General features: G+C 42.4%; 1 protein-coding gene across 1 annotated transcript in view; it reads right to left on the bottom strand.

Moving 5' to 3' along the window:
• LOC135548893 (calpain-5-like) overlaps positions 1-14679 on the bottom strand; it is a 67792-nt gene extending 53113 nt beyond the window's left edge. Inside the window, 1 exon segment of the mRNA XM_064978962.1 lies at positions 14568-14679. The gene's annotated coding sequence lies outside the window, so the exon portion shown is untranslated.
• Between the last annotated feature and the right edge of the window lie 9362 nt (positions 14680-24041).

Here is a 24041-nt window from a genome sequence, read left to right as displayed (position 1 = left end):
CCAAACAATGCATGCAGAGCAGAATTAGGACTATAACCGCTAGTTATCAAAACCAGAGTAGAGCAGTTAAATTTTAAACCACCTAAAAAGGGAGTGATGCCCAAACATTCAACCACAAGGCCCTCACCTACAGAGAGATTAACATAGAGAAGAGTCCCCTCAGCCAGCTGGTTCTTTGTTCACAAACAGACCCCACAGAGCCCCGGGACAGCAACACAATTAGATCCAACCAAATGAGAAAGCAAAAAGATAACTATTTGACACAATGGAATGAATCAACCAAAACACAGAAAATAGGAATGCTATCTGGCCCCAAACAGAGAGTACACAGTGGCAGAAAAACCTGACCACCGTGACTGACCCAGAATTAAGACAATCCTTGACTATTGTTGGAAAGTGACAGATTGACTTGAGTTTTCGTATGTTTATAATTAAATACTGTAAGTAGCCTAGAAGTAGTGATGAACGTTTCATGGGTTAGATGGAATGATCTGCAGTACCAGTCAAACGTTCAGACACACCTACTCATTCAAGGGTTTTCTTTATTTTTTACTATTTTCTACATTTTAGAATAATAGTGAAGATAACAAAACTATGAAATATCACATATGGAAACATATAGTAAACAAAAAAATGTTAAACAAATCTAAATATATTTTATATTTGAGATTCTTCAAAAGTAGCCACCCTTTGCCTTGACGACAGCTTTGCATATTCTTGACATTCTCTCAACCAGCTTCATGAGGTAGTCAACTGTAATCCATATCAATTAACAGGTGTGCCTTGTTAAAAGTTCATTTGTGGAATTACTTTTCTTCTTAATGTGTTTGAGCCAATCAACTGTGTTGTGCCAAAGTAGGAGTGGTATACAGAAGATAGCCCTATTTGGTAAAAGACCAAGACCATATTATGGTAAAAACAGCTCAAATAAGCAAAGAGAAACGACAGTCCATCATTACTTTAAGTCATGAAGGCCAGTTAATACGAAACATTTCAAGAACTTTGAACGTTTCTTCAAGTGCAGTTGCAAAAACCATCAAACACTATGATGAAACTGGCTCACATGTGGACCGCCACAGGAAAGGAAGACCCAGAGTTACCTCTGCTGCAGAGAATAAGTTCATTAGAGTTACAAGCCTCAGAAATTGCAGCCCAAATAAATGCTTCACAGAGTTCAAGTAACAGACACATCTCAACATCAACTGTTCAGAGGAGACTGCGTGAATCAGGCCTTCATGGTCGAATTGCTGCAAAGAAACCACTACTAAAAAGACTCCAATAAGAAGAGACTTGCTTGGGTCAAGAAACACGAGCAATGGACATTAGATCGGTGGAAATCTGTCCTTTGGTCTTTGTTAGACGCAGAGTAGGTGAACGGATGAGCTCAGCATGTGTCGTGCCCACAGTGAAGCATGGAGGAGGTGTGATGGTGCTTTGCTGGTGATACTGTCAGTGATTTATTTTAGAATTCAAGGCACACTTAACCAGCATGGCTACCACAGCATTCTGCAGCGATATGCCATCCCATCTAGTTTCCGCTTAGTGGGACTATCATTTGTTTTTCCAGCAGGACAATGACCCAACACACATCCAGGCTGTGTAAGGGCTATTTGACCAATAAGAAAAGTGATGGAGTGGTGCATCAGGTGACCTGGCCTCCACAATTCCCCAACCTCAACCAAATGAAGATGGTTTGGGATGAGTTGGACCGCAGAGTGAAGGAAAAGCAGCCAACAAGTGCTCAGCATATGTGGGAACGCCTTCAAGACTGTTGGAAAAGCATTCCGGGTGAAGCTGGTTGAGAGAATGCCAAGAGTGTGCAAAGCTGTCAAGGCAAAGGCTGGCTACTTTGAAGAATCTAAAATCTATTTTGATTTGTTAAACACTTTTTTGTTTACTACATGATTCCATGTGTTCACAGTTTTGATGTCTTCATTATTATTCTATAATGTAGAAAATAGTAAAAATAAAGAAAAACCCTGGAATGAGTTGGTGTGTCTAAAGTTTTGACTGGTACTGTATGTGCAATGGCATTTGGTCAGCGGGAAAGTAAACAGGGGGCCTGTCCATAAGGGTGGGATAGGCGCTATGTGTTCGAGCTGATAAATCATATTTTAGTGTTCTATAGCACTGTCTTATATCTTAATATGGTTTCATCATATTTTCTCAATATGTTTCATATCATTATATTATCTTAGTATGAATAGATGGCTCATTTGGTAAATAGAAATGTGTTTTCCCTGTGTATGAGAAGAGCAATTATGTAGTGGACTGACTCCCTAATCTCAAGGTCTCTGCTGACTGATAAGAAGACCGGTGAGGTACGTGAAGGAGTATCAAGGTTCCAGACTCAAGCTGGGACGATAACACCATCTGCCCAGCCACAGAGATGAATTGTTCATCCTAGACACAGAGTCTGTTTGGGAAGAATGGGGGCGGGCAGGTCTGCCTATGGGCCCCAAGCTGCACTTCTTAACCTCCTGCCAAATGGATGACCACATTAGAGATACATATTTCCCACAGATCACACAGACCCACAAAGATTTTGAAGACAAATCAGACATTGATATCTGTTAGGCGAAATACCGCAGTGTGCATAACCATAGACACCAAGCAGGATGTTTTGTTCTAGGTTCATTTGAAACGTATGATTTTCTACTGGCTTGTGATGACACAAAATGGCTGCCAAATTGCCTACACAGTACACACGGGTCCAACAGGCTTACATAGAATGAGTTGACTAATCAAAAGGCAAATCTATCAAGGCTGAGGTCAATTCAGGAAGTGATTTTAAATCACTTAAGCAATTTGAAATAAACTTTTGAAATAAATAGCTTCTACTCCTCAGTTCATTGACAACTCATTGAAAGGTGTTTTTTCATATTATTTTTTTCAATAGTTATTTAAGTTAACTTCCTGAATTTACAGTTTCAATTCGAATTGACCCCAGCCCTGATATCTATTCGCTACACAGCTGGTTTCTTTAACTTTTTAAAATCAGCTTTAATCATACAACAACAAAATCTAAAGGCCAGAAACAAACCACTGGGAAGGATTTTCTGCAACTAGGTTAAAGAAAACACTGTTCTTTTGCCTGTGGGGAAGAAGACAAGTAATGAGATCTTATGGAGGGCCAGAATGGGAAAAGGAGGAGTGTGTGTGCGTAGTTAGGCTACTTGTCTTTTTAAGCATGTAACATTGTCTCTGTCTGATGTTGACTGTCAGTCTCAAAGGTGCCAGGAATACACAAGAAAAACTGAATCACAGACAGATCATTCTCCACAGGAGATGGATGGCAAGAAGCCTTTTAGAGGCAAACTTCAGACCAAACACACCACACACTTCAATCACTGCCAGAAATGAACCAGAAACACCAACCGCAAGATTAAAAGACCCACGATGAGAAGAATGGAAGTAGAATACAGACGCACATAGACCCAACAGTATACTTCCTCCTATCCTTTAGGTTTTTAGCCTCAAAGCTCCAAGGTGAAGATTCCCCTAGATACAGACTCAGGACCAGCTTCCTATCTCCCAATACTAACCATTAGTGGGGAAAATGCTAAACTTACCTAAGATCAGCATCGAGGGGGCAACTTTACCCTTCTCCTCTAAGCCCAGTCTGACCTGCTGTGAAATATTCAAAAGCAAATACATAACATTTGGTCTTTCAACATTTTTTTTCCTGACATGGACATGTCATGCAACAGAAGCACATGAAAGTCAACACTGAATCAAAATGAAATGAAACATTTAATTTAAGGAAATACGGGCGTTAAAACTAAATTCTTTACACCTTATGGCATTTTATTTTAAAAAGTTCTCTTGAAGTAGTCTCCGGGCAACATGGGATCACAGATAAATGGAGGAATGCCAAATCAAAATCACAACACCTAAGCTGCTGGCTGTCAATCAAAGCTCCCAACTTCAGACCGTTAAACCAGTAAATTATTCATGTCCACATTCTGCTTTTCTCCATTTATTAATATGGACTCACCGGGTGCATAATAAATGGCACACTATTTTCTATAGTTCCTATGGGCCCTTGTCAAAAGTAGTACACTTTATAGGGAATCGGGTGCCATTTGGGACACTGCCACAGCCTATGGACTTATAGTGCCATATGCTCTCAGAGCTGGGGACCTTTCCAAAAGCCTACCACCTACTAGGAACGGGCCCGTATTTATCAAGCGCTTCCAGAGTAGGAGTGCTGATTTAGGATATGTTTTGGCTTTTAAATCACAGTTAATAAGATCACATGCACAGGGGGAGCCGTATCCTAGATCAGCACTTCTACTCTCTCAAAATCAACTTCACTTTACAGAGGTGTTTTCATCTGGTACAAATCTACTTCAAATGGAGACCATCACCACCACTATTCGGTTTGCCCTCAGTAGCTGCCATCAACAGCCTATTCACAGATGGATAAATACGACATTTGATATTGACATAATAAAATAAATAGCCTTCCCCTAATATTGACGAAGGCAGCTGATTCAATTCAGACTCACTGACTGCATTCATCAGATGAATACGTGGGGAAATAAGGAGGTTGCAGTTGGAGCCAAAACATGACACAGATGGTGCAGACCGATCGAGACCCCCATGCGGACACACGCCCACTCTTTTCCATGCAAGACGAGCACAAATGGGTCGATGGCCAGAGCTCGGGGGTGAGGTTTGAGGACATACACGGTCATGTATTTGGTTTAGCAGCAATCAACAGCTAATAGGTCAAATGCTAATATGTAATTGATTGGAGAGAAGTTTATGAATTTGAATAATAGGTCAACAGGCTAGTGGTAGGCATAATAAACATGTTACTATTCAAAAATATTAGCATCATTAGCTTTACTTCGTAGCCTATTGTAACAAGTGTGGTTTTACTGGATAGCCTACAAGGTATTGTCAGACACTACCAATGGAGCAGGCCAACTGCTTCTTCCACTACTATAAAAAACACATTGACAACTAAAGCAAGCACACATTTTCTTCAGGAAATATTTTCTAGTTCTGTGTGTGAATTAGAGGTCTAGTCACCTTAACAAATCTATTATAATCCCCAATACATTTGTATTCACTCTTTAAATGAGACTAACAAGATGCAAGTTGGGTTAGATCCTGCTATTATGAATCCTTAGATCTTTCTTTCTTCTTCTGATCCTATAGAGACTTGTCCCAGTCTCCACACCTGCCTGTCTGTGTTGTGTGACCTCGTCACCCGAAGCATTTACATCAATGAAATGGTTAGTTTACCTCGTCATTGCATAAAAATAATATATTCATCACATCATTAATTAATCAACACGTTTTACATAAATGTCGTCATTGGAAATGTCCAGGTGGATGATAGAAAAGCAAGTTATTTTTCTGAAATGAACTACTCATTTTCAATTTATTCGATTTTCTAAAAAGGTCACCAATGCTCCTCCTCGTGACAATTTGATCAATTATACTTTAATTATTTCATCATGACATTTGCTGTAAAATACAGTGTTCTCAGAAAGTATTCAGACCCCTTGATTTGTTCCACATTTTATTACGTTACAGCCTTATTATAAAATTGATTAATCTATACACAACACCCCATAATGACAAAGCATAAACAACTTTTATATTTAAAAAAATGCTAAAAAATAAAAACTGATATCACATTCACATAACTATTCATGACCCTTTACTCAGTACTTTGTTGAAGCACCTTTGGCAGCAATTACAGCCTTGAGTCTTCTTGGCTATGATGCTACAAGCTTGCCATACCTGTATTTGGGGAGTTTCTCCCATTCTTCTCTGCAGATCCTCTCAAGCTCTGTCAGGTTAGATGGGGAGCGTCGCTGCACAGCTATTTTCAGTCCGGGCTCTGGCTGGGCCCCTCAAGGACATTCAGAGACTTGTCCCAAAGCCACTCCTGCATTGCCTTGGCAGCATGCTTAGGGTCGTTGTCCTGTTGGAAGGTGAACCTTTGCCCCAGTCTGAGTTCCTGAGCGCTCTGGAGCAGGTTTTCATCAAGCATCTCTCTGTACTTTGCTCCATTCATCTTTGCCTCGATCATCTTTGCCTCGATCTGGCCACTCTACCATAAAGGCCTGATTGGTGGAGTACTGCAGAGATGGTTGTCCTTTTGGAAGGTTCTCCCATCCCCACAGAGGAACTCTGGAGCTCTGTCAGAGTGACCATCGGGTACTTGGTCACCTCCCTGACCAAGGCCCTTCTCCCCGATTGCTCAGTTTGGCTGGGCGGCCAGCACTAGGAAGAGTTCTTGGTGGTTCCAAACTTCTTCCATTTAAAAATGATGGAGGCCACTGTGTTCTTGGGGACCTTCAATGCTGCAGACATTTTATGGTACTCTTCCCCAGATATGTGTCTCGACACAATCCTGTCTCGGAACTCTACAGACAATTCCTTCGACCTTATGGCTTGGTTTTTTCTGTGACATGCATGGTCAACCGTGGGACCGTGTATAGACAGTTGTGTGCCTCTCCAAATCATGTCCAATCAATTGAATTTACCACAGGTGGACTCCAATCAAATTGTAGAAACATCTCAAGGATGATCAATGGAAACAGGATACACCTGAGCTCAGGTTTGTAGTTCAATACAATTACCATCTACACTGAACAAAAATATAAAACGCAACATGCAAGAATTTCAAAGAATATAAGGAACTCAGTCAATTGAAATAAATAAATGAGGCCCTTAATCTATGGACATCACAGGACTGGGAATACAGATATGCATCTGTTTGTCACACACACAAAAAGTAGGGGCTTGGATGAGAAAACCAGTCAGTATCTGGTGTGACCATTTGCCTCCTGCAGTGCGACAAATCTCCTTCGTATAGAGTTGATCAGGATGTTGATTGTGGCTTGTGGAATGTTGTCCCACTCCCCTTCAACGGCTGTGCAAAGTTGCTGGAAATTGGCAGAAACTGGAACACGTTGTCGTACAAGTCTATGACGAGCATCCCAAACATGCTCAATGGTTGATATGTCTGGTGAGTCTACAGGCCATGGAAGAACTGGGACATTTTCAGCTTCCAGGAAATGCATACAGATCCTTCCGACATGGAGACGCACAGTATCATGCTGAAACATGAGATGATGGCGGCGGATGAATGGCACAACAATTGACCTCAGGATCTCGTCACGGTATCTCTGAGCATTCAAATTGCCATCGATAAAATGCAATTGTGTTCGTTGTCCATAGCTTATGCCTGCCCATACCATAACACCACCATGGGGCACTCTGTTCACAACATTGACATCAGCACACCGCAGTCTGCAATATGCCCGGTACAGTTGAAACCAGGATACATCTGTGAAGAGCACACTTCTCCATCATGCCAGTGGCCATTGAAGGTTACGACACTCAACTGCAGTCAGGTCAATGATGGATGGATTATCTTGGCAAAGCAGAAACGCTAACTAACAGGGATGTAAACAAATTTGTGCACGTTATTTTGGAGAACTAATGTGCATATGGAACATTTCTGGGATGTTTTATTTCAGCTCATGAAACATTGGACCAACACTTTACATTTGCGTTTATATTTTTGTTCAGTGTAGTTCCAATCCATCTCACTCAGAACAAGCCACATGACAATGAATCAGTGCACAAAATGTGATGATTGACGCCATATTTGTTGTCTCAAATTAATAGACAGGAACAGCTTAAGGACACATTTTTTAAACGGGTTTGCTGTTCTTGTAATAATGTCTCTATATAGTACTGTACGCTTTCTTGAATTTGTTCTGGATTTGGAGACTGTGAAAAGACCCCTGGTGGCATGTCTGGTGGGGTGTGTGTCCACATCTCTCCACCCTTATCTGTGCCTGCCAAAATGTGATCGTCTTTCCTTCTTTCCTTCACTCAGTACATTCCAAGCCTTATTGCCTCTACCATATACATTCCTCCTACAGATACCCATCAACTTCTTAAACCAGACTATGACACTCATGTCTCTAGTATAACTAATGATTAATAATATAAGTTTAGAAATCCGAACCCATCACAACCAATCATCAGTCGTTTGTGTCAGTGCAGTACATGTTGAGTGCCCTTCTCTATAAGCATGCTGAAAGTCCGTTGTTAATTTGTTTACAGAGAAATAGCATTGGATTTGCTCAAACACCAGTTTTCCAACAGTAAGAACTGGCAGAAAGCTGATAGGTCTGCTGTTAGTAACAGTAAAGGCTGCTTTACCACTAACAGAATGGCTATAGAGTCAGCTACCATGCTCAGTAGCTTTCCATCGAAGTTGTCAATGCCAGGTTTGTCCTTACTGATCGATCAATGTTTCCACCTTCTCCCACACTAACCGTACAAAATTAAAACTTGCAACACTTTTCTTTCATTATTTGTTTTTTTATGCATGAATATTATTATTATTATTTTTATTTCACCTTTATTTAACCAGGTAGGCTAGTTGAGAACAAGTTCTCATTTGCAACTGCGGCCTGGCCAAGATAAATCATAGCAGTGTGAACAGACAGAGTTACACATGGAGTAAACAATAAGCAAGTCAATAACATAGTAGAAAATAATTTTGCACGCCCAATTTTTCCGTTTTTGATTTGTTAAAAAAGTTTGAAATATCCAATAAATGTCGTTCCACTTCATGATTGTGTCCCACTTGTTGTTGATTCTTCACAAAAAAATACAGTTTTATATCTTTATCTTTGAAGCCTGAAATGTGGCAAAAGGTCGCAAAGTTCAAGGGGGCCGAATACTTTCGCAAGAGACTGTATATACAGAGAAAAGAGTCGGTCCGAGAATTGAACCCTGTGGTACCCCCATAGCTGGCTTAATGTTCATTGTTTGCCCACTTTGCCAATGTAAATAAAATACTCCAAAGCTTTTTCCATCCTTCTCTATATCATTGATCTTGGCTTCATAATACAGTTTCTTCTCCTTTTTGTTGAGTTTCGTCACATATTTTCTCAATTTGCTGTAAGTCAACCAGTCAGATGTGCAGCCAGATTTATTAGCCACTCCTTTTGCCCCATCTATTTCAAACAACGTTTTCAATTCCTCATCAATCCATGGAGCCTTTAAAGTTCAAACAGTCAGTTTCTTAACAGGTGCATGTTTATCAATAATTGGTAGAAGCAATTTCATAAATTCATCAAGAGCATTGTCTGGATGCTCCTTATTAATGACATCAGACCAATAAATATTTTTATTTGGGGGATTTCTTAAGCTCATTGTGCTCTAGCGACTCCTTGTGGCGGGCCGGGAGCCTGCAAGCTGACCTCAGTTGTGAGTTAAACGGTGTTTCCTCCGAGACATTTGTGCGGCTGGCTTCCGGGTTTAGCAAGCATTGTGTTAAGAAGCAGCACTGCTTGGAGGGTCATGTTTCGGAGGATGCATGACTCAACCTTCGTCTCTCTCTCTCTCCTCCTCCCCCCCGCTGGGGAGTTGCAGCGATGAGACAAGATTGTAACTACCAAGTGGATATCACAAAATTGGGGAGAAAAGAGGCAATTTTTTAAATATAAAATGCTTCAAAACTGCAACATTTTCTCTACACCCAATGGCAAAATGTCACTCAGGGCCTCCAAAAGGCTAATTAGCTAATACTAAAACTATTCATACAGAAAAACATTGCTTTTCAAAGTACCATTTAAGCCTTGCAACAGAGAACCATATACTGTAGGCCTGTCTCAGTTTTGGAAATGTTGGTGATACACTATACTGTATATAAAAAAGTGTGTGTATATTCCTTCAAATTAGTGGATTCTGGTATTTCAACCACACCCATTGCTGACAGCTGTATAAAATGGAGCACACAGCCATGCGATCTCCATAGACAAACATTGGCAGTAGAATTGCCCATACTGAAGAGCTCAGTGACTTTCAACGTGGCACAGTCATAGGATGCCACCCTTCAAACAAGTCAATTCGTCAAATTACTGCCCTGCTAGAATTAGCGCGGTCAACAGTAAGTGCTGTTATTGTGAAGTGGAATCGTCTAGCAGCAACATCGGCTTAGCCACAAAGTGGTAGGCCACACAAGCTCACAGAACGGGACCACCGAGTGCTGAAGCACGTCAACATAATCTGCAACACTCACTACCGAGATCCAAATGTGCCTCTGGAAGCAACGTCAGCACAAGTTCGTCGGGAGCTTCCATGGGAGAGCAGCCGCACACAAGCCTAAGATCACCATGTGCAATGCCAAGTGTCAGCTGGAGTGGTTTAGAGCTCACCACCATTGGACTCTGGAGCAGTGGAAATGCGTTCTCTGGAGTGATGAATCACGCTTCACCTGCAGGCAGTCCGACAGATTAATCTGGGCTTGGTGGATGCCAGGACAATGCTCCCTGCCCCAATGCAGGGTACCAACTGTAAAGTTTGGTGGAGGAGTAATAATGTTCTGGGGCTGTTTTTCATGGTTCAGGCTAGGCCCCTTAGTTCCAGTCAAGGGAAATCTTAATGCTACAGTATACATGCATACATACATACTAGACAATTCTGTGCTTACAACTTCTTGGCAACAGTTTGGGGAAGGCCCTTTCCTGTTTCAGCATGACACAGCTCCCATGCACAAAGCGAGGTCCATACAGAAATGGTTTGTCGAGATCGGTGTGGAAGAACTTGACTGGACTGCACAGAGCCCTGAGCTCAACCCCATCAAACAACTTTGGGATGAATTGGAACGCAGACTGCGAGCAAGGCCTGATCGCCAAACATCAGTGCCCGTCCTCACTAATGCTCTTGTTGCTGACTGGAAACAAGTTCCCGCAGCAATGTTCCAACAACATCGAGTGGAAAGCCTTCCCAGAAGAGTGGAGGCTGTTACAGCAGCAATGTTCCTACATCTAGTGGAAAGCCTTCCCAGAAGAGTGGAGGCTGTTATAGCAGCAATGTTCCAACATCGAGTGGAAAGCCTTCCCAGAAGAGTGGAGGCTGTTATAGCAGCAATGTTCCAACATCGAGTGGAAAGCCTTCCCAGAAGAGTGGAGGCTGTTATAGCAGCAATGTTCCAACATCGAGTGGAAAGCCTTCCCAGAAGAGTGGAGGCTGTTATAGCAGCAATGTTCCTACAGCTAGTGGAAAGCCTTCCCAGAAGAGTGGAGGCTGTTATAGCAGCAATGTTCCAACATTGAGTGGAAAGCCTTCCCAGAAGAGTGGAGGCTGTTATAGCAGCAAAGTTCCAACATCTAGTGGAAAGCCTTCCCAGAAGAGTGGAGGCTGTTATAGCAGCAATGTTCCAACATCTAGTGGAAAGCCTTCCCAGAAGAGTGGAGGCTGTTATAGCAGCAATGTTCCAACATCTAGTGGAAAGCCTTCCCAGAAGAGTGGAGGCTGTTATAGCAGCAATGTTCCAACGTCTAGTGGAAAGCCTTCCCAGACGAGTGGAGGCTTTTATTGCAGCAAAGGGCGGACCAACTCCATATTAATGGCCAAGATTTTGGAATGATATGTTTGACGAGCAGGTGTCCACATACTTTTGTTCATGTAGTGTATGACATTTCTAGTTCTATAGTCAATATGAATCATCCAGAATGTTGATATTACACTACAGACAACACATTTCCACGTCAGTTTGGAAATCAGTAATCATCTGAAAATAAAAAAATGTACAAAGTCAGTATATGGTTTGTCATTGCAAGGGTTCATTTAATGAGACTACTAGAGTATCAAATAATATAATAACGCAATTCAGACATTTTGACCAGGGCCCTTAAATGTAGTACAGTAAATAAGGGATTTTCATTTGGGACATATGTCTGGTCTTCTGATAGGACACAGACAAAGTGATTGTCTCTAGGATGAGGACTGCCAACATCCTGATTACACCCATGGATCTGGAGGAACAGTACTGTACACACACACACACACACACACACACACACACACACACACACACACACACACACACACACACACACACACACACACACACACACACACACACACACACACACAGAGAGAAAGAGATCCTCTTTCTCTTTGTTGGTGTGGTAGTGCAGAAAAAGAATGTGCAAAAGAGAGAGATACGCCTCTCTCCATCTCCCTGTGCAGAGAAAAAACTGAAGAGGGGATACCTGCACTGGTTGGCTGGTGGAGGGGTGCACCACAGGCAGGCTGGCAGGGCCTTCCCCCTCTCCCTCACCCCCTCCTGAATGTGTTATGAGGAGGGCTATCCCGGCCAGCAGCATTATGCCATACTTTCTTCCTCTCTGCAGTCTCCTCTAGCAAGCTAGAAGTTGGCCGATCCATGCATCTGCCATCAGTGGTGTATTCATGAACCTGAAATGTTCAGGTCCCGGTATCCCGATAGCGAAGGAACTTAAGCTTACGAGTGTTTTAATGATACATCTGTCCTGCAACACGGAATATTTAAACAGTGTTTCCCAAAACACCACACAGAGAGAACATTTGCTAAGTGTGTGTGTGTGTTGAGGAACGCATCGATACCGATTAGATTGATACCGCTAGGATCGAAAGAAAGCTGATTGCAACGCTGCCTTTCTCCATTCAAATCTTACCTTAACATTAGAACTATTCCACAATAATGACAACGGATCAGCTCCTACAGAGATATTATCACCTATGGCTGAAAATATTAAGACCCTATAATAATGCATAAAATTAAGATCTGGCACATCATTGCGCACCTGTCAGGCTACACAAAAGTTACAGACAGTAGCCAACTAGAAAAAGAAATGGAATGAACATGAAATTGATTCACAGAGAGACAGATAGAATCAATATTTTATGTTTAGCGGTAGTGAAGCAGTAGGGGAAAAAAACTCATCTAACGACGAACTTAGCTGTTCTACGAGTGGTCTGAGGAAGTCGGTAAATAACAAGAGTTTTCATGTGCAACTTTAGTAAGGATGATTTTGGGAAAGAGCTCTGAGATTCAGCGATGTTCCTATGAAGGTTCTAACGATTAACTTAGCCTTAAAGCTGGGAGGGATCCAGCTTTTGTCAAATTACCGTCAGGTAGGATAACTTACGCAGCAGGATAATAACGTAACAGGTTAGGAGAATTAGGTTCAAGTCAGAAAAGGGATACGGTTAGCGAACAATATATATATAATTATGATGTACAATTGGTAAAAGATGGATCCGTCTAGTTATGACCTGAAGATGCTTTTGGGAAACCGGGCCCTGAATGTTGCATATAGAAATAGAATGAATAGAGAGGACACGATTTCCTATTTCTATCATTTGCGCTCCATACAATTAATTTCCATAGGAACGTTCCGTTTCGTCATCCTCCGTCACTCTCTTAACCTATCAGCCTGCATGCATCATCATTTGCTATAACTAATAGGCTGGCCTTTATAGGCCAGATGCATTAGTCATAACAAAAGATGAGTGCATTATGGCAGTGTTTCCCAACCTCGGTGCCTGAGTACCCCCAAGAGCACAAAAACACCTGATACAACTTGTCAAGGTATGCTTGTCCAGGGCCACAACAAAAATATGTAGCCTACTGTTGGGTGTACTCGATGACTGGAGTTGGGAACAAATAGGCAAGGCTTCTTACAGGAGAGAGAGAGAGCTTGAATCCAGTAGGCTATATTAGTTGTGTCACATGGACCTACATTTAAGAATCATCAAGGGAGTTTGTTGTTATTCAACATCGGTCAGATTACATATAGTTTTACAAATGGCTTGCATATGACATAATTTAAGGCAATCAGGCCTATTGTAGACATTTCTTATTTCGCAATGGACTGTTAGTGTTCTGACCTAGATGTATCTGACCATTTGGCTGCCTTTAACAGTAGGCTATTTACTCAAGTCTGTGTAACTGTTTAGGTGAAAGATTGAAGGTTTAGACGGTCGTAACGGTAATAATAAGAGCCTATAATTTGGACACAGCTGCGTCTGGTAGCTATGGGAGACAACTTGTCTAGCTACCCATCCATCCACATCGCCCCGGCCAACTAGCAGTCGATAGAGCAACGGAATTAAATGCAGGGTCGTCGGGCAAGGAGAGGACAGTATCCTCGTGGGTGTTGGTCTTAAAACCAGACAATTATCAACTTGGTCCTCGCATATCAGAAGGAGCAAGTTAGCAAGCCATTCTCCTGAAATATCAAAATGATCAAATAAAGCACCACTCTACTGCAAGCCCTTCTGGAAGGCATAAATAAGAAAATAGGGTTATAGCAATAGTGGCAAACTGTAGCTAGAAATCACGGTTGCAGCGGTAGTCTATTGTTTGGTGGGATAATATGTTGTTATTCTGTTGCCAATTGTGGAAAGAGCAGATCCTAGCTAATAACCACATATTGAAAGACTTCCTTCGCGCGTGGTATCCCACAGCGGTGCACGCGACGGGTCAAACAATGCTCCCAACGGACGGCGAGGCATAGGCATAACTCCGTTGGTAATGGATCATGTCTCGTATATGCACCCTGCTTTGAGCACAACACAAGCCCCGGCAGCAGCTCGCATGACTAGCCTACTGTATTTTCCTTCCAACTACTGTTCCCGCCTCCCATCACCTCCTCAACCACAGTCACTCGTATTGCACGGATTACAAAAGCGGCATCTGCAGCGAGGTCCCTAATGCAAATGAGGCGGTGTTGTTTTACTGTTACCTGAACAGAGCTCCTCTCCCTTGGGCGACGTGTTCTCTCTGTTCCTCCGGGGATCCAGCGGGTCGGGTATGGCAGTCCCAGCCGGGGCTGCTGTGATTCCTCCTCGGTCCTGCCTGAGCAACGCACCCCCCTCCGAACCGCTTGCAATCTCGCTCTCCCCCTATGGAAAGCCAAAAGGTTCAAATCGTTTTACCCGGAACATGTCTACACTTTGTCATTATCATGTTTCACTTGCTTTTTAAAAAGTGTCAAATGTAGATTTTCTTAACATGTGTTTTCCCCCACTTGTTCAGTGTGCGTTTACAGGTGTTTTGAACGCTCGTAATGATCATTTTTCACTTGCTTTTTTCAAGTGTCAAATGTCATTTTTACACGTGTTCTAAACACCTGTCCAGTGCACAGGTAGCATTTACATGTAGCATTTTTTATCATTATTCATGGGTGACTAATAAGCCCAAGCAGTAAGCTAGGCCATTATATACGTTATAAAATATTGAAAATGTATAAATAAACTCAGCAAAAAAAAAGAAACGTCCATTTTTCAGGACCCTGTGTTTCAAAGATAATTCATAAAATCCAAATAACTTCACAGATCTTCATTGTAAAGGGTTTAAACACTGTTTCCCATGCTTGTCAATGAACCATAAACAATTAATAAACATGCACCTGTGGAACTGCCATTAAGACGCTAACAGAGTACAGACAGTAGGCAATTAAGGTCACAGTTATGAAAACGTAGGACACTAAAGAGGCCATTCTACTGATGCTGAAAAACACCAAAAGAAAGATGCCCACGGTCCCTGCTCATCTGTGTTAGCGTGCCTTAGGCACGAGGACTGCAGATGTGGCCAGGGCAATAAATTGCAATGTCCGCACTGTGAAATGCCTATGACAGCTCTACAGGGAGACAGGATGGGCAGCTGTTCGTCCTCACAGTGGCAGACCACGTGTAACAACACCTGCACAGGATCGATACATCCGAACATCACACCTGCGGGACAGGTACAGGATGGCAACAACAACTGCCAGAGTTACACCAGGAATGCACAATCCCTCCATCAGTGCTCAGACTGTCTGCAATAGGCTGGTCTGAGGGCTTGTAGGCCTGTTGAAAGGCAGGTCCTCACCAGACATCATTGGCAACAACGTCGCCTATGGGAAAAACCCACCGTTGCTGGACCAGACAGGACTGGCACAAAGTGCTCTTCACTGACGAATCGCAGTTTTGTCTCACCAGGGGTGATGTTCTGATTCACCTTTATTGTCGAAGGAATGAGCATTACACCGAGGCCTATACTCTGGAGTGGGATCGATGTGGAGGTGGAGGGTCTGTCATGGTCTAGGGCGGTGTGTCATTGGACTGAGCTTGTGGTCATTGCAGGCATTCTCAATGCTGTGCGTTACAGGGAAGACATCCTCCTCCCTCATGTGGTACCGTGATTTCCTGAAAGGCAGGAATGTCAGTGTTCTGCCATGGCCAGGGAAGAGCCCGGATCTCAATCCCATTGAGCACATCTGGGACCTGTTGGATCAGAGGGTGAGGGCTTGGGCCATTCCCCCCAGAAATGTCCGGGAACTTGCAGGTGCCTTGGTGGAAGAGTGGGGTAACATCTCACAGCAAGAACTGGCAAATCTGGTGCAGTCCATGAGGAGATGCACTGCAGTACTTAATGCAGTACTTAATGACTGTGACTTTTGATTTTGACCCCCCCCCCCCCCTTTGTTCAGGGACTCATTATTCCATTTCTGTTAGTCACATGCCTGTGGAACTTGTTCAGTTTGTGTCTCAGTTGTTGAACCTTGTTTTGCTCATACAAATATTTACACATGTTAAATTTGCTGAAAATAAACGCAGTTGACAGTGAGAAGATGTTTATTTTTTTGCTGAGTTTATTAACAAGAAATCACTATATTGGGGAAAATAGTAGTGTGTACACTTTGTCACTGGTGTAAAATTCCAAATGCTCTTTGACTTACAAAACTGTGTATGCGACCAATACACTTTGATTTTATTTGATCACTATTTGAAGCCCTCATTGCCACAACAATTGAAGTGTAATTTAAATTTAGAACTGACATAAAATTCATTTTTTATATGCAGTCAGCCACCTGGCATACATCATTCACAAATGTAAAAAAAGTAATAGTAATTTAAAATATCCCAATCCCAATCCAGGAAAGGAAACACAAACAATAGGAAAGGAAACGAGGAAAGGAAGCTAGGAAAAGTAGTAGTATAGGAAAGGGAGTTAAGAACAAAATGGAACTGAACAGCATCGGCAATAAACGGTTTCTGTTACAAAACGTTTTGTGACAGACTAAACGTTTTGCAATAGATTTAATGATTACACCCCTGATTGTACCCCTTGATTTCCTGGGGCACTTTCAGTAGGCAAATGTTGCCAATAGAAATGTTATGAATAGAGCTGACATGATTTGTTATTCTGCAGTCAGTGAGGCTTGTTTGTTCCACACAATACATTTCTATCTAAAGGTTCCAAAAAAAGTGTCAGGATAAGGTAAGGAAAATGGATTTCAAGACAAAGCAATTCATAATGACAGACTATTGCTGAATCTGATACAGAATATGGTTGTGACTGGATACCACAGATTCACTCGAAAAGTGTTGGCTTGTGTGAACAGCCCATTTGTGTTTCCCAGTTGAGGCTGCTTCCCAACTTCAGACATACTGCATGGTGACTATTCGTGCATTTCCCTGTGAAAAAAAGCAAGACAGAAAACACAGGAAAGTTTAGAATAATTCCTGTTTTTCAGTAGTAGTTGATGTTAATTGTGTAATGTAAAACAAATAATTCGTCATACACTACATTCATACTTGAATGTCCCTGCAGATTTTTCTATACACTCGACCCGGGCCAGTATTTATCTTCATTTTATATTACTGAAAGGCATGTTAGTGGGAAGACAAATAAGCCACACAACTGTGTGTGTGGCACCATTGGTCGAGCTTAAGGCTGCAGGGAAAACTCACTGCTGGATTATGCTGACCACTGTCTCCCATTTACCAGAATTGTGTTTTTGTGCTTACATTTTTCTTCTTCTAAAAAACACGTTGTAGCACTCTGGTGCAAAACATGACCCATTCTGTATCTTACACACTGTCAAATGCAATGGAGTGTGTTGAATGGTTGGTGTTCATACAAGGACATGTATACAACTAGACATGACCATCTCAATGACCAGATAGCCGTCTTTGCTACGTACATAGGCTTACAGTATGTGTCCTCCAGATTGAAGGCCTGTCTAAGAGTAGAGCAAAGCAACGAGTGAAGTACTGCTCTGTTTTAGCTGTTATGGGCAGCCAAGCTGTGTAGAGAAAAGTGATTTAATGTAATGTAATTTATGATTTCAAATAAAGTACCGGCATATAATGTAATCTTCAATCAAATGTTTGTGTGTGTGTGTGTGTGTGGTTTAAGTTGGGTTGTATTGCAGAAATCTCACAATGAAAGCAGTGTGTGTGTTCCCTCCGATACAGTATGTCAGAGGTTGGCCATCCTGGTCCTGGAGTGCTGCAGGCACCTTGCTTTTCATTTAAATGACCTTGGAAGACCAGGTGTGTTGAATTAAGTCAATAACTGAATTGATCAATTAGCTCAGTAGCTCATGGTTTGGGGTACAAAAATGGGGATAGAGGAAATTAGAAAGAAGGTTTAGGGGAAAGACTGGTGAGCAAGTAGGCCAAACCATTTATACAAAGAGATGTGACAAAATAATGTATGGCATGTTGTGATGCCTTGAGAAAGCTTCGGTCTTCCTTTTAGGGGAAAGACTGGTGAGCAGAGGCAAGTAGGCCAAACCATTTATACAAAGAGATGTGGCATGTTGTGATGCCTTGAGAAAGCTTCGGTCTTCCTTTTACACTCAACAATGTCTATGTGTTTATGCATATAAATGAAAGGCTTGTTGTGGTATTCATATAATTACCTGAAACTCGTCTGTCCAACAAGATCCCACTCCTGGAACTTCAGGTTCTTGCGAGTCACAGTCTACACGTTGAAGCCGATTGCTGTACAACACAATGACAGAGATTAAATACCTTGAGCTATAAGCACATGTCAAGAAAGAAGAAAGGAATGCCCTTTAACCATCCACTGTATTTATGACATGTGAAAAGACCATTTATTATAGTGGAGCACACAACAACATAACAATCTATTCTCTCTGTATGAACCTGGAACGTTCCAAGTAGAAATAAATGAAAAACAAAAGCGTAACGTACTGGGAATTAAATAGACAACAAAGTCAGTTACAGTAACATAACGATGGCGCCATACATTTCTATCACAAGTTTCTGGGCTGACAGGTGGCATGAAATGGCAAATAACTTGTCAGAAAAGGGCGAAATCTTTACTATGAAATTAGTAAACAAACTAGGTACAACATCCTCTTGGCTAGTCAGTACAAAAGAAAGATAACTGGCTAGCTAGCCTACATACAATAGAATGGTAAGAGAAGCTAGTTAGCACAACATGCTAGCGGACTTATAGAAGAGAAAAACACATTCATAAACGCTATACAGTACTAGTTGTAAACCGCGATGGAATGTATAAAATTATATCTAAAATCTGGAAATAAAATAGCACACTTACAGATAGGTAACGTTAGCGAAAGAGCTCCTCCATCGATGTTTTTCGATCTTAAGCTTGCTTGAATGAATCAATCAGTGGGCTTCTATATTTATAGATACTGTATATTAAAACAATGATATTTTTCTAAATATAAAGGCTTTACTAAAAGCTTTATGGCTTTTGGAAAAGAGAAAATCAACCATATAATTGTCCTTCAACTGGGAAATTCCTACGTTGAAAAGTAACTTCACAGAAGACACGCGTTTCCTGCACTTGGAAATGCAAACACAACAGGTAAAAATAATCTAGGGTAAAAATGCTCACAATGTGTGAAATTAAGAAGACGTGTTTTATTCACCTGTTCATGCAAAAAGGACATGCGGAAGAATTAAGTTAAAAAATGTACACCAATCGGTTTGAAAGCATGAATGTTGTACTTTCAGATGCATTAAATTGTGCTACCGCACACGTTTTGAACGTCTATGTAGTAACTAGTAACTATGTATAATGTAGTACTATGTACTATGTATCTATGTAGTAACTAGCACAAGTTCAAGGGTCTGAAAGTACCCCTCCCTTGTCAATTTCCAGGAGTTTGACTTTGTTTGATACCTGTCTGGTCAGGGTGAATTGCTCGGGGGTGGGAGATGTTGCTAAATATGGATAAAATTGATAAAATTAGTAAATTACATTTACTAATGTAAACAATACAGCAAGGCGAAATTTTAAAAAGTGTTTCCATGTTGCATTACAACTACAAAGTTGACGCTCACTAGCTATCTTATTTTCATTGAAATAGCATAGCTGGCTAGCTAGCTAGCAATAGTCTTCTGTCTTGCCTGTAACTAATGGTTGTTACTTTGTGGAATGTAGCAATAGGTCTTTGTAATTGTCATTTGGTTGAGACGAACATTAGTTTGGAAAGTAATTGTTTACTTTGTGTATATTTGTTGTGTAATTGGTTGGCTTTGCTAGTTAGCAACCTGAGATGTATTTGCTCAAGTTGGCTAGCTAGTAGCTCATGTTTTAGGAGAACAGGCTACCTCCCTGTACAATCTAGACAATAGAGAATGGGGAATAAGATCTGATGTGCAGCTGCTTCTATCTGGCTGTTTCAGTGCCCAGACGAGGTTAGAGCAAACCGCTACAGAGACAAAAAGGTAAGATCTCTGTCTTGAGTAGCTAGATTTCAAGGTTGAACCAATGCAATACATTATTTTATTGGCTTGCTAAATGTGCTGCTTTTCCTGAAAATGTATATCTGATAAAGTTGTTAGTTCTAGTTGTTGTTGTACTTATGCAATGTCCAGGAAATGTTACAGCCACAACATCATAATGAAGTACTCAAGCACCTGCAGACTAGCAAGGAGGAAAGCCTATAGAACAATAACTACTAGCTATTTATATCCGATAGACATTTTATGCGCTTGCTAAATGAGCTGCTTTTCCTAAAAATGTCTCTGATAAAACTACAAAAAAAGGTGCTGTCTAGACCCTAAAAGGGTTATTCGGCTGTCCCCATAGGATAACTTTTTGAAGAACCCTTGTTGGTTCCAGGTAGAACCTTTTTTGTTCCAAGTAGAACCATTTTGGGTTCCATGTAGAACCCTTTCCACAGATGGTTCTACATGGAACCCAAAAGGGTTATACTAATGGGACAGCCGAAGAACGCTTTGGAACCTTTTTCTCTAAGAGTGTATCTAGTGGTTGTTCTAATGCAATGTCTGCTAAAATGATGTATGTTTTGTACTGTTACTTTTTACATTCTGAAACATTGTCATTAGTTTTGGACTAGACTATGATATGGAAATGTCTGCTGTAAATACTACAATTTTGAATGAAGGTTGAATGAAATTAGCACCGTTTCTAATAGTTTGTTGCTACTGTATGGCGAGGAAGTGGGAAATATGGAATACATCAGAGGAGAAGGGGAGAATTAATGAGCTCCCTGCACCATAAAAATGGGGGGCCAACCCCTGGGGGTGAGTTCCAGAGAGGGATGGGCCCTATCCAGGAAGGGGGACCATCACCCCGAGAGGGGGGCCGTCCCTGGCTGGATGAAGTGGAAGTGGGCAGGGGTCGGTCCCCCTGTCTGGAGGTCAGCTCCTGCTCTCTGGGTCAGCCCCAGCTTTCTCCGGGTGTATTTAGGTGGTGACCCTGGTGACCACAGGCAGTGGTCGGGCCCTCTCTCCAAGGTCAGCCCCTCCTCCCTGGGTAGGCCCATCTCTCTCTGGCAGTCTCCCATACTCTCTTCCTGGTGCAGAGAGCAGAGAGCAGGGCCGATGTAGTGGCTACACCTGGTGGTTGGGGGCAGGAAGATGGCCACCCTCTCCAGTTGTTGGCTCCCCTCTCATTGGATAGGGCCCATCCCTCTCTGGAACTCTCCCCCGGGGGTTGGCCCCCTATTTTTGTCCCTCTCCCCGCTTTCTCTGGTGCAGGGAGCTGGGTGGATCTAGTGGCGCCCCTGGTGGCTGCAAGCAGGGGTTGGCCCTCCCTCCCTGGGTCAGCCCCAGCCCTCTCCGTCCGTCTCCCCCCCTATTTCCCTGATTCAGGGAGCTAGTGGCGCCCCCTGGTGGCTGTGGGCGGGGGTCAGCCCCCCTCTCCCTGGGTTGGCCCCATCCCTCTCTGGCCTTCTCCACCAATATCCCTAGTGCAGGGAGATAGGTGGATGTAGTGTCGCCCCCGATGGCCCTGGGCAGGGGTCGGTCCCCCCTCCCTGAGATGGCCTCAGCTTTCTCTGGCCCTCACCCCGATATCCCTGGGGCAGGGAGCTGTCTGGATGTATTGGCGCCCTCTGTTTGCCGTTGGCGGGGTTTGGCCCCACTCTCTGGGGGGTGGCCCCCTCTCCCTCGGTCGACCTCAGCCCTCTCCCCTCATCTCCCTGGCCTGGTGCAGGGGGCTGGCTGGATATACTGGTGCCCCCTGGTGGCCATGGGAGGGGGTAAGCACCCCTCTACGGGGGTTCGGGTCCCATCCCTGGGAATGCCTCAGTCCTCTCTGGCCCTCTCCCCATATCACTGGGGAAGGGAGCTGGCTGTATTTGCACCCTCTGGTGGCCTTCAGGGCGTCATCCCACCCAGTAACTAGAGCGAGTCTCGAGACAGAGTCTCTGGGTAAGAGCGTTAACATCGCCTGTAAATACACACTGGACAGGTGTAATGAACATGTGTAAAATTTGACCACAACGATCGTTCAAATCACCTGTAAATGCACACAGGACAGGTGAAAAAAAATCACATGCACAAATGACATTTGACACTTGAAAAAGCAAGTGAAAATGATCATTACAAGCGTTCAAATCACCTTTAAAAACACAATGGACAAGTGGGAAATGCACATGTAAAGAAAATTACATTTGACACTTGAAAAAAAATACTAATCACAAGTGTTGCATGATTCTGGGAAAGACGATTTGAACCTTTTGGCTTTCCATATGTCCCTCTCCAAGTGCACGCCAGGGAGGAGCCTACAAGGAGCTGCGGACTGAGCATGTGCGGTGTCGGTGTTGACACCAAACGGACACTTAAAGCAAGTGCAAATCTTATTAAACGGGCTAATTTTGTGATGGTCTGCTCAGACTTTAAAAACATTACGCGCGAAATGTCTTCAATACTCTATTAATGTTGTCTGATAAATGCAATGGATGAGTGTTGGTAAGAAATCACATCAATGAATTGAAAAATTGTTGGCTGCACTCTGCCCCACTCGTGTGGTCAAGATGTGATAGATAACAGATAAGAATACTGTGTAAAAAGATGAACCCATGGACTGGAATGAACCTATAGCGCAAGGGACCAGGCGTGTCCCAATTAGCACTACTGTTTTCCGAAGAGTATACTTGTTCTCTTTCCTTCATGGACTTGGAGATTACTGCTATACGGAAACTGCCTAGCCCATGCCAACACCAACTAAATGCGTCTACATTTGTGGGGAGTAGTGAATGAGAGCAAACTTCTGGAGGAAAGAGAGATTATAAAGGACGCATCCCGACCATAGGCTTCTTGTCTAGAGTTAGGCTATAAACCATATTGCACACACGGGATTCGAAGTGGGTATTGCAGGAGGCAGTGTTTCAGTTCACAAAGCAAACTCTGAATCATTCGACTAAGTGTTTGTAGTTATACATGTGCTGCGTTAAGCAAATCGACATTTCAGAGTTTCTTAGTTCCGAATAGCATGCGAACACTGCTTTAAAACGTGACGTCGTTCCTGGACCCAGACTAACATTAGTCCAAGATTGTTTAAAAAATATTCTCAATGGAGAATCTTCATTGAAAGTGCACTTTATTCCAGAACTAGGTTTAATCTGGGGTGGGGAAATTGGCTCCACATGAGTTAACAATAACTTTCAAAAATCTTTTCAAAAGGACTCCATTTGAAAAATTCCTAAATAAATAAACTGGCAATGAGCATGACACAATTTATTTGATTCGTTCACCCACCAGGCCATACTCAACATCAGCATTCTTTACAAACCAGCTGTAACCGCAACAGAGATTTAGCACCGTTTAAAATGACAGCGACGGAATCACCTAAATAAGGTGCTGTTTATTTCATAATTTCATTACATTTCTGTACACTCTTTTAGCTCTGTACTGTAGTAGTTACCATCAGAACCATGTATAGAGAAGGTTATATACAGTATTTGGACATTGACATGTTTTGAATCTGTCCTCCAGCATTTGAAATGATACAATGACTATGAGGTTAAAGTGCAGGCTATCATATTTGAGGGTAATTTCATCCATATTGGGTAAACCGCTCAGAAATTACAGCACTTTTTGTACATAGTCACCACATTACAGAGAACAAAAAGTATTTGGACAAATAATTGTGCCTCCTTCTCAATTATCATTTACGATTCATTCATTATTATCTGCAT

The sequence above is a fragment of the Oncorhynchus masou genome, chromosome 11, assembly GCF_036934945.1.
Source record: "Oncorhynchus masou masou isolate Uvic2021 chromosome 11, UVic_Omas_1.1, whole genome shotgun sequence".
NCBI classification, from domain to species: domain Eukaryota; kingdom Metazoa; phylum Chordata; class Actinopteri; order Salmoniformes; family Salmonidae; genus Oncorhynchus; species Oncorhynchus masou.
This window is presented reverse-complemented; position numbering and strand designations above follow the sequence as displayed.